Below are 12503 nucleotides of genomic sequence, written 5' to 3' on the forward strand. Positions count from 1 at the left end.
GTTTATATATTTCCATAATTATGCCATCTATACCTGGATCTTTATTATTTTTACCCTCTTTTATTATATCTGTAATTTCATTGTAGGATATGGGTGCTTGCAGATCTAGTTTTAATTTTTCTGTTTTTTTATATTAGAAAATGTTTCATCTATATTTAATTGATCGATATGTATATTTTCTTTTTGGAAATGTTCCATATAGTGATTTCTATAGGCATTAAGAAGGTCACCTATATCCGAGACATTTTTCCCTTTCTTTTCATGAAAGATACTTTTAATGTTATTAGCTTTTGATTGAATTTTAATTCTTGTGGATAAATTATGTAGATATTTGGGAGAAGTGGCCAAGGTATTATTTTTTAGTTTTTCTAAAGCTAAACTAGTTTTATGTGTTAGAATTTTGTTGTATTTATTGTTTAATACTTTTACTTTATTTTTCATCTCCAAATCATTTTGATTTTTTTCAGCTTTTACTGACAAAAGTTTGGATTGTAGATCTAATAATTCAGAATCCCATTCTCTGATTTTTTTATACTAAGTTAGGGTTTTACCATATATGTAAGCTTTTAATGAGTCCCATATCATTATTTTATTTATCTCTGTGGTGTAATTAATATCTAAGAAGAACTGCAATTCAGATAATAATCAGGGTTTGAACTCTTTAATTTTAGTTATATATGCTGGAATTCTGGAGTTAAAGATTAATGGTTTGTACCCATTTTGAAGTTTTAGTATCAGTGAATTGTGGTCTGTAAAGGGACAGGGAGTTATTGAGAAATTAATGTTTTTAGAGCGCAAGTCATGGGCAGCAAATATTTTATCTATTCTAGTTTGGGTACCAAATCTGTGATCTTGATGGGAAAACAACAAAGATTTATTTTCTTTAAATATGAAAGTATCTACAAGATGAAATGATTCTACCCACTTGTTTAAAGCTTTTGATACAGCAGATGTACGCAGCAGTCTTTTGTTTGTAGTTTCAGAGGTATGAAATATACAGTTAAAATCTCCTTCTAATATTAAGTTGCCTTTATAGTTATTGGAAATGAAATCCAAGTGTTTTTTAACAGTTCCTGATCCAATGCCTGGGAACCAGTATAGATTGGCTAGATCCATACTCTGTTATTATATTTAACTATTACTAATGCAATAAGGCCTTCTTTATCTTCATACTTATAAATGGTTTCTGGGTTAATCACATTTGCATTCAATGAAGAAAGGTAGCTGGAAGTGACTTCCAATGAATGAGTAATTTCTTATCATATTGCGCCAAGTTACTATAACAAGAAATTTTCTCCGAGGAAAGTGTTATTAGTGTTTGAACCAGTACTTTGAAGTAGGTAATTTGTTGTTTTTAAATGAACAGAGTTTAAAAAGTGTTTTTATTTAAAGAAGGATCTGGGATACATATGTAGTGCTTGCATACCAGCAACTACAAGAAAGGGGATATATAATACCCACCAAATGGACCATCTTGGAGCTAGCTACCATGTGGAGGGAGTAGCCTTATTGTGGCTTTTCATTTTCATATGGTGAAGGCATACTTCCTAGGCTAGAGCTTGTTTACTTTATCTTTTCATTTCCTACACATAAGGATTTTCATATCTGTCATTTCTTATTATAAAATGAGTGAAATTATAGGTTAAAAACAACAAATTCACATATTGTGATTAATGATTACAAGCTCCCTTTCCATATTCATAAATTGCCATTTTATGGTATATACTGAAAGTTTTTAGATTTAAATGGCAGCATTAATATTTTGTATAATCAGCAAAGGTTAAACTGAGTGATTATTGTCAATTTAATACTATTTGTTTAGAATGTGATTGTTACATTCTGTGACATTCTTAGTTCAGGCTTCTATTGTTTCCCTTGAACAACTTTGTCAGTTTGACGTCATGTATAAAACATTAGTTACCTTGGTAACAACTTAAGTATTATGTATGGTCAAGATATATTACAAAACCACAATTGAAGTTAAAGCAATTATATGACTTGTTATGCACATTTACTTGTATGAGAAAATCATCATGCTTCCCCTTGATGTTTAATATAGTGTATTTCATTTATGATAAGTTAAAACAGTTGTATTATACACAAGTCCATGTTATTAAACTGAGTGTCTATTGTCAATTTAATATTATTTGTTCAGACTATGATTGTTACATTCTGTGACATTTCAAGTTCAGGCTTCTATTGTTTCTCTTGAACAACTTTGTCATTTTGATGTCATGTATAAAACATTAGTTACCTTGGTAACCACTTAAGTATTATATATGGTCAAAATGGGTTACAAAATCTACAATTCAAGTTAAAGCAATTACATGACTTGTTATGCATATTTACTTATATAAGAAAATCATCATGCTTCCCCTTGATGTTCAATGTAGTGTATGTCATTTATGACAAGTTAAGACAGTAGTGTTATTATACACAAGCCCATGTTATTAAATCCTGTCTTTAATATTTAAATTCAGCAGACTGCTTCATCTTATATGACAATTATATATTTTGTCTAGATTTACTAAAATCATACATTACATAATTATTGTGTGTCTTTTTTTTGGCTGTTGCTTAGTTATTTGAGAGACCACCAGCTGTAATGTTTATTCTTATTATTAGCTCCTTCCAAGCATGTTTATACAGTCAATAGACTTTAAATTATGAGACCCTTCTAGTTTCTTATTTGTTATAAGTATATTTTCATCCTTACATGCACACATATCAGTACTTCAAGCACGGGCAACAATACTCATCCAGTTTTGCCAGAATACCATTCACTAGTTCATGTGATGTGTTTCCAGGCTGTTCTTAAAAATATCCAAACCAATATTTGTCCTGTTCTATTTTACCAGCCTGTTCCATACAGTGACCATTCTGCCAGTGAACCACTCAACACACTTTCAATTCCCACAGATATTTCCACAAAGGAAATCTGATGACTCTCTAGCACTTCCTGGCAACCCCAAACACCCTTACAATTAGCTATCCCCATATGTCCAACACATCCGAGCAAGCTCACCTCCCAGACCACTGCAAAGGGTACTGCACAAGACCAAGTGCTCTTAGTCTTTCACAATAACTCAGACTTCCACTCTTATGTAAGTCCTTAATGTGTTTGGACCAAAATACATTTTAAATATAAAATTGTGCTTATTATGTATTTATTTATTTATTTATTTATTTATTTATTTATATTTTTTATCAAGAATCAACCTAATGAGCTAAACAAAGTGTTGGGAGACCATCAATATGTGTACATATGGTTTAAAACAGTCTATTTATTATATATATATATATATATATATATATATATATATATATATATATATATATATATATATATTTTAAACCAAAAACGTCATTGCCGAGAATCATCTTGGAGGCTCCCCAAAGCCATTAAGCATTATCGTCACTCTGTCTCATTATCATAGCAACTGGGAGCATCTGTTTCTGTTAGTGTGTCTGTGTACTGCATACCAAAAGCTCACAATGCACCTGAAGCAAAGCTTCACTTCACTGCAACTTCAAGCCTAAATTCCCTCCCTTTCAGCGAGGCAGCAGCCAGGAAAAGAACAGAGAGCAAACAGTTAAAAAAAAAAAAAAACTCCCGACAAGCCGCCACAATAAGAGACAACACACTCCTCCAGCCCTCCCACCTCTCACTCAGTAGACATACAAACAAACCATTCTCTGCCAAAAATATCCCAAATCACAGATCTATCCACCCCCTTCCCCTGGATCCAGGCTAAAACACCAAATGTCTCTTCCTAATACACAAGCATCAGTAAACTTCGATCACACGCTGCAACCCACAGCTTCCTGGAGATGAAAATGGCAACATATAACAGCTGCCAGACACAGCTGCATCCACATACACCATGTCAGACTTAATCAAACAGCACTTGAAGCTATGATACCTGCCATAATTGATATTAATTATGTTTAGACAGAATAATAATGACATTTGTACTAGCTGCCAGACATGGCTGCATCCATGAACACCATATCAGGATTGATCAAACAGCACTTGAAGCTATGATACCTGCCATAATTGATATTAACTATGTTTAGACAGAATAATAATGACATTTGTAATAGCTGCCAGACATAGCTGCATCCACACACACCATATCAGGATTGATCAAACAGCACTCGTAGCTGTGATACCTGCCATAACTGATAATAACTATATTTAGACAGAATAATGATGACATTTGTACTAAGAGCTTGCTACTATTATTTAACCAGGATAAACATGACATGTCTAAATCATACTTTAATTGAAGAAGGCATTAGTTTCCATGACAGCATTTTTTTTCAAAACAGTCTACTGTTACTGCTATTATATATGATGTTAATTTGTTACATTTCAGTTTGAACTCTGATGAATTGTACCTTGTTGAATTAGTTAATTAATTACTTAAATTATTATAAGTAAAATCAATGAAAAATGAACAAGATAAGTATTTACTGAGGTCAAGTAGGGGAATAGAAACTTCTATGTTTGTATTATATGTTGCTTTGGTTTATATATAATGTAAATACTAACCCATCTTGACCTACCTTTGTTTGTGAATAATTATTGGACTTTTTGAACATTCTGAATAAATCATTACTGTTTCTCAGTTGTTTGAGAATCCCTCCTTTTTAAATAAAAACAGATGACAAGTGATGTACCATATAAGTTGATACTTTGAGAGATGTAGTTATAAGAGTTATTTTTTTGGAACAGCTATCTTGGAATCAGTTTTTTGTTTCTTCTTTCTAGCATCAGTCCAAGGCTTTGTTTCTTTTATTCTTTTAAGAGTAGGGGCCATCCATTCTATTTCATCTGGAATAGACATCATGTTGTTGTTTTTGATGAATACAGTAGCTTCTTCTAAGTCATTAAAGGTTCTCATCTCATTGGCAAAAACTATTTTTATCTTGGCTGGAAAGGCCAGCTGTGCTTTAATGTTGTTTTGTTCCAACAGTTTTATTATTGGCCAGAATGTTTTCCTTTGTTCTAGTATTCTGGAAGAATAATCATTGTCAAACCTTATCAGGCTTTGATTGTATTTTAAGGGTGATTTTTTCCAAGCACTCACCTTATATCAGACAACTTTGATGATCCCATGTGATATAAGTGTATGAATCAGTTGCAGTCAGTTAGTGGTCTCCCCAAAATTATCATACATCTCATTGTGGTAAAGAGATGTGGCAAAGGAATTTAATATCCACAACAGGTCAGGCAGCAGTATAACATTTTTTAAAGCATTGTTAATTACAAGTCAATGTGTGTCTGAGGTGTGACAGTTATCAGATGACTGTATTTACCTAGAGAATGGCATTAACAACAGCATTTCAAAAATGCAGATTCCTTTTTTTACTGGTTTTGCTCCCCTCCTTGCTGATTACTGTATGCTATAGTGTACATAGCGTATGCTTGCTGACATCTATGAGACCATTTTACATTTCTGGCATAGGGTTTGCTACAGTTACATTCTGAAATAATGGATACAGTAAGCGCTTCTTACATGAACACAAATATTAAAAAAATAAAGAAATTATCTGTTTGTAACTGCAGTGAACTCTTTGCCAGAAATGTAAAATGGGCTTGCTACTGTTACATTCCAATACTGTAAGCATTTCAATACTTCTGACATGATCAGACTGTGTTTCAACTGTCCAGATTTCTGCCTCATATGTGTGCGATCTTCCTCATAAAAGTATTGGTTTGCTGTCAAATCAACCAGTACTGAAAGGATTAAATAATCACAGACATTTTAGTTTCAGGATGCATACCCTTCATAAAAAACATGCTATTGTATAACCCTTTATTCAAAGATAACCAAAAATGGATAAAAAAAAAAAAGTAAACAACCAATCTCTTTGTAACTGTAGCAAGCACATTTTACATTTCTGGCAAAGGGATTGCCACAGTTGCATTCTGATACACTGGATACAATAAGCATTTGAACTCTTCTTACATGACTGCAAATATTACAAAAAAAGGAAGGAAATGATCTGTTTGTAAGTGTAGCAAGCCTTTTGCCAGAAATGTAAAATGGGCTTGCTACTGGTACATTTCAATACTGTAAGTGCTTTAGCGTTTTCAACATGATCAGACGATCTTTCAACTGTTCAGATTTTTAACTCATATGTGTAGTTTCTTTCTAGTAAAATTATTGGATTTCATGCAAATCAAGGAATATTGTATATTGAAGGGACTAAATAATGACAGATGGTTGAGTTTCAGGCTGTAAACCCTCATAAAAACAAAACTACCACAGCTGTATTAAAAAATAAAAAAACAGTAATGATCTGATTGTAACTGTAGCAAGCGTATTTTGCATTTCTGGCAAATGGCTTACTACGTTCTGATACACTGGATAGAGTAAGCACTTTGGAGCTTCTTACGTGACAGCAAATATTAACAAAGAAGGAAATGATCTGTTTGTAACTATAGCAAGCTTTTTGCCAGAAATGTAAAATGGGCTTGCTAGTGTTACATTCCAATAGTGTAAACACTTCAGCGCTTCTGGCGTGACCAGACTACCTCTCAACTGTCCAGATTTTGGATTCAGATTTTTGTTGTCTCTTCCTCATACAGTTACTGGTTCTCTGGTAAAACCTCAAGAACTGTAAGGACTAAATAAGGACAGATTGCATAATCTTCAGTAAAATGTATGCTAATGCATAACCTGTTATTCTATCACAGATAACCACAAATGGAACAAAAAAGAAAAAAGTAGCAATCTGTTTGAAACTGTAACAAGCACAGTTTACATAACCGTTAAAGGGCTTTCCACAGTTGCACTCTGATACACTGGATACAGTAAGAGTTTCTTACATGACCGCAAAAAATAAAACAGCACAAAAATGAATGCAGATGTTCTGCTATCACTGCCCACATATGTTTCTAGTGTCCAATATAATAGAAACACACAAAAAACTTAGTTCACACTGGGAACCAAAATAAGATTGGAACTGCTGAATTACAGGATATTCAAAGTAAATTACACTGTGGGTGGGAATGTACTTGACGTGGTTAAAGTGGATGTTCCTTTGCTCAGCTTTGATTTTGACTGAATTTTAAATGCTGGGATTGTCCCCTTAAGACAATTATGGGAGAAATAATCAGTTTTCAGCAGGGGAATATTACTTATAGGTGGGGACTGGAATTTGATTTGCAGCAGGGAAGATGTGTCTGGGGGGCCAGAAGGGAAAATATAACAAAGGAAGGTAGATTTTTGAAGGAATTCATAAAAATATTTGGCATGGAATATGTGAATTCATTAGTAGGAGTTTGGAGTGAATTTATGTATTATTCCACAAGATGAAAAAACTGTGTTAGGCTAGACGGAACTTACATTTCACAGGAACATGTGCATTTAATTCACAGTTTTGATACACATCCAATAACTTTCAGATCATGCACCACAAATAGCTAAAATAAAAATGCATGATAATGAAATAAAAATGAGACACTGGTACTTTTCCACCTATCTGTTGAAAAGAGAGGAATTTAAGGAATGGGTAGTGGAAATTATTTGGGAGTTATTAGAGAAGACAATTTTTTTTTCTGAAAATATAGTTAGGAAGTGGGATAAAATTAAAGTGGAGTTTAAAAATAGGGTGGAAATAAATAAAGAGAGATATGGTTAAGAAGTAACAAGGATTATTTAGATGCACTGACAAATGTGGCAGAATAGGGGTAATCTCACAGAGCAAGAAAAGGCGTAATGGCAGAGTGCTGAGCAGAAAATAAAGGATTACCTGAATAACATGCGTGAGTTTAGAATTATTGCTGTTAAACAACTGTTTTTTGATAATATTGCCAGAGAACAAACACTTATAGAGCAACAAGTCATGCGACAGAAAGTAGAAAGGGTTGTTCCAAGTTTAGAGAACATATAACAAGGGAAATAACAAGAGATCCTGTAGAGGTACTAAAAATATTTTGGAAATTTTATGAAAGTCTGTATAAAGCAGAGAAATATGGAGATTAATAAAAGGTATAAATGGAAATGTTTATGGAAGAATTAAATATCCCAAGGTTAGATGTAGGTGAGTCTCAATTACTAATAGGATAGCAATTACTAATAGGATAAGAGGGATAAGATACAAATTGTGATGTATAACCAATCAAGAGGAAGCAAGGAGGGAAAAAACTGATAAAAATCTGGAAGGTTTGTTTAACAGTATTTTAGAAGCACCAATTTCCTGGAAGAAAGTGATGGCGGCTGTAATACCTAAAGAAGGTAAAGACCCATCAGCTCCAGCTTCATATAGGCCCATTTCAATCCTAAACCATGAATATAAAGTGCTTATGTCTATAATGGCTAAAAGAATGGCAAAGGTAATGCCAAGATTGATAAACATGGATCAATGTCTTTTTATGGAGGGGAGGCAAACATTTGACAATGTTAAGAGAACATTGATGATCCAGAGGTTGTTGATGGGTCTTGATGCAGAGAAAGCATTTGACAGAGTAAGCTGGAAGTTTATGAGCAGGGCAATGGAAACATTTGCATTCCCCATTAAATTATAAGGTTGATTAAGGGTTTATATGATGGATCAGAGGTGAAAATTAAAGTGGGTGGATTCCTCCCTGATAATTTCTGATTGAGCAGAGGAACCAGGCAGGGGTGCCTCTTTCTCGTTTGCTATTTGTACTATATTTAGAACCATTGGCAAAGAAAAATAAGAGACTTAGAAATTCAAGTATGTATTTGGTATGTTAGTCGAGGAAAGCTGGCTCTGTTTGCAAATGATATTATTTTATAACTCATAAAACCAGAAAAGGACATTTCAGTGTTGTGGAACATTTTGAGGCAGTTTCAAATTTTTTTAAGATACAAAATCAATGAAGCTAAAACAAAGGCAATAGCTATAAATGATGTATCCACACACAAATTGGTTTAGCAATATCCATATTTATGAGGACATGATAAAATGAAGTACTTAAAAGTATGGATTAAAAAAGATTCTGGAGTGGCAGCTAAGAATATTTGGGAAGAAGCTAAACACAAGATAATACAATAACTGAGAAATTGGAAGCTCTGTTATATGGATTTGGATAGCAAGATACGAGCAGTTAAAATGTTTTAAGTCCCTTTAGTTTTATATACAGGTCAGGCATATTTTTATCAACCAGAGCAGAAGTTGTGGATAGCAATTAATAAAGAGTTGAATGTTTTATCTGGGAGAGGAAGTCAGCAAGAGTCAAGTGGGATAAGCTGATTCTTCTAATTGAACAAGGTGGTTTGTGATTACCTGATTAGAAGAGGTATTTCAGAGCTACACAGTTAAGACTCCTATACATAGCACAAGCAGAAACACATAATTCAAAGCGGAAGGGGGATGATGATGAAACAGGGAGAAGCTCAGGAAGTAAAGAGAGACTGTGATTTTGTATGCAAATCCTTAAGGAGGGCATCAGTAACTATAAATAATATTATATTTATAAAGTAGCAGAACGTATTGTAAGAACTAAGCCAACATGGAAATGGAGAAAGGAGATTCTACTGATAGACTGCAATTAGGAATACAGACAACAGATCGCACCACAGTGGGCATCAGGAAATTTACCCTTTTCCTGACTGTAGTGTGATCCTAGAGTTGGAATATATAATTTGCAGGGGGTGTGGGGGGTGCAGGGGGGTTTGCCCCCCTGCAAAACAGTAAAAACTTTGATGTCAAATTTAAAGTTTTAGGAGACGTTAAACAGAAAAGCCTGGGTGTCTATTTCGTTTAGCATCGAATGTGGATGTCGTAGAAAGGGCATTCAAAATTATAGGCAAATAGACATTTTGGTGTAACATTATGTTTCATCTTTTTGACTACAATGTATTTTGACTTTCAACATTTCAATAGTAAAGCAAGACAAGGCTGGAATTTATTGGAGAAAACTGGTAAAAGAACCAAGGTAATGGGAGCAAATAATTAGAGAGGGAAAGGTAATAGAATGGGAAGAGGCCAAAAACATATTTGGACTTTATGATAGAGACTGCCTTTCCTTTCAAGGACTGATATCAGAGTATAGGCAAAGAAAAGGAAATAGGGGAGTCCTAAGTGAAAGACCAGTACTGGTAGAGTTTTTAGTAGAATCTAGAACAGAAGCTGCTGTTAAAAAAGGAATAATTAGTAGAACATACAATATACTGCATGATAACTATAAGAGCCAATCAGAAGAGGTTAGAAAGGATTGGAAAGACAGACTGGATAAGCAGTTCAAAAAGACACAATGGGGGATATATGTATGTCTCCCAGATATGCAACAAAGTCTAGAAAATGTAGGATCTTTGCTTGGAAGTGTTTACATTGGTATTTTATACTCAAGTAGACCCATGAGATCCAGCTTCATACAGGCCCATTTCAATCCTAAACCATGATTATAAAGTATTTAATGTCTATAATGGCTAAAAGAATGGCAAAGGTGATGGGAAAGAAAGAGGTAACTGGGAGCATATTTTCTGGGAGTGTAATGAGTTTGCAGACTTTAAAGATTCATTGCAGACTGCTCTGTCAGAGATACTGGGTGAGCAAATAGGTGTAACTAATGAAATGAATTTTTGAGTTATTATACAGAATCAGAATTACCTAGACAAAGTAAGACCTTGCTGAGTCTAATTATGGTGGCTGCCAACAAAGCAATTACTAGAAAATGGAAATCAAAGTCTAAACCAATTTTACTAGAAGTAATGAACATAGTAACAGAGATAAAACAACTGGAATTGGGATCTTTAGAAAAGGGTAGGAGCAATTTACAGAGGAAAAATGGGAATTGTGGGAATAATACATGCAGAGAAGGAACAAAGTTTTAGAGAAGATAGGATTTGAATGAGCTATGTAATGTTTGACTGACAATGACTGGATAGGCTATAAATGATGTGTAATGTTGCAATTACAATTATGTCAACATGGGTTTTGATGTATAATGTTTGCAACTAAAATTATGTCAATATGTTTTGTTTTCATTTATATAAATGTATGATTGCCTATGTCATATATGATAATTTAATAAAGATGTTTCTTGTTTAAAAAATAGCTGGATAAATAGTTTTCTAAGTACACTTGGAGCAATCAATAGAACGGTCAGCTAGTATTATTACTTGAGGTAATATATTTCTAGGAAAATATGTTTTCGAAAGCTGATGTGTTTACAGACGTAGGATATACAATGTTGCTATACATATTAAATTTTTAGTTAATTTTAAGTATAGCTATTAGAACTTCAGATCTATTAATGTTTGGTATTGATATGGGGTACACAACAACATTAAAAGTTTTTGTGTGTACAATATCTAAACAACTAACTCTTTTACTAGTTTGATCATTGTGGATAATGTCATAGGAGGAAGACAGTACTCTTTCATCTTTTTGAATGGTTTAAGCAAGGTTTCTGTTACTGCAATCATGTCAGGGGTGTACAAAAATACCCAACTATGCAGGTCTGTTATTTTATTCTGCATACCACAGGCATTTATGTGACATAGTTTTATTCTTGATCGCTGCTTAAGAAATATGTGTTGGGATTGCTTGAGTAGGTCATGTACAACAAAGGCAGTATTACGTATGGCAGGTCCTGGATTAGAGTGAATGCCCCACACTTTAGATGAAAATTGTACATAGAGTTCTGCTGGAGTTTAGAGTTTTGTAATAAGGGTTGGATATATCTGGTTTGTTTCATTTTAGAAATTTGTTTTGTTTGTAGATATTTTAGAGCTAACAGGTCAATGATGTTAGATCAATGTATCTGGGGGGTTATTGTTGTACTGTTAGCTGTTTTTCAATTGAATACTTATGTAGGAGTGTGAGGTTAATAGTAGTATGATTTATTAATTGGGATGTAGTATTTGGTAAGTAGAGTTAAGAGAAAAAGAAAAGAAGAAAAAACAGAATTAGATGTATTATTTTGCACAAGTAACGTTTGCAACTTGGTTGTGTTTGTTTATCCATCTTAGTAGAGAACATGCAACCTGCTTTCAGTAATGTAATGGGAGGGTTATAGCAAGGAATTGTAATATGATTATAAGTCATTAGAAACTTTTTTTTTTATATCTGAGTCAGTCGCTTACACTTATTTTAATAGTTATTAAATTCAGTCGTTTACACTTATTTTAGCAGTTATTAAAGTGTCACACTGTTGTACACAAAAGGTAGGGGAGGAACTTAAAATAATTCAGTTGAACTTACTATAGCAGAGTGACGTCTCCAGTTGTTTCTGCAGTTACATCCTACTGATGCCTCTAGGCATCAAATATTGCTTTTTCATATTTGTATTAATAATTCTAAAATCATGCTACATGCAAGATATTAAAATGGCAAACACAACTGCATTGATAGTTGACATCTGTATAATGCAGATAAAGAGATATTACTTGCTGTTCGTATTATATTTATTTAAATAGTCATTAATTTTATGTTTTTCTAAATATCTCAACAGCAGAATTGCATAGACTAAACTGCCTAGCATTGTATGAATGTATTCAGCTGGATGAAGAAAATGCTGC

This window comes from Protopterus annectens, chromosome 2.part1 (genome assembly GCF_019279795.1).
Source record: "Protopterus annectens isolate FY-2018-M chromosome 2.part1, PAN1.0, whole genome shotgun sequence".
In the NCBI taxonomy this organism is placed as follows: domain Eukaryota; kingdom Metazoa; phylum Chordata; order Ceratodontiformes; family Protopteridae; genus Protopterus; species Protopterus annectens.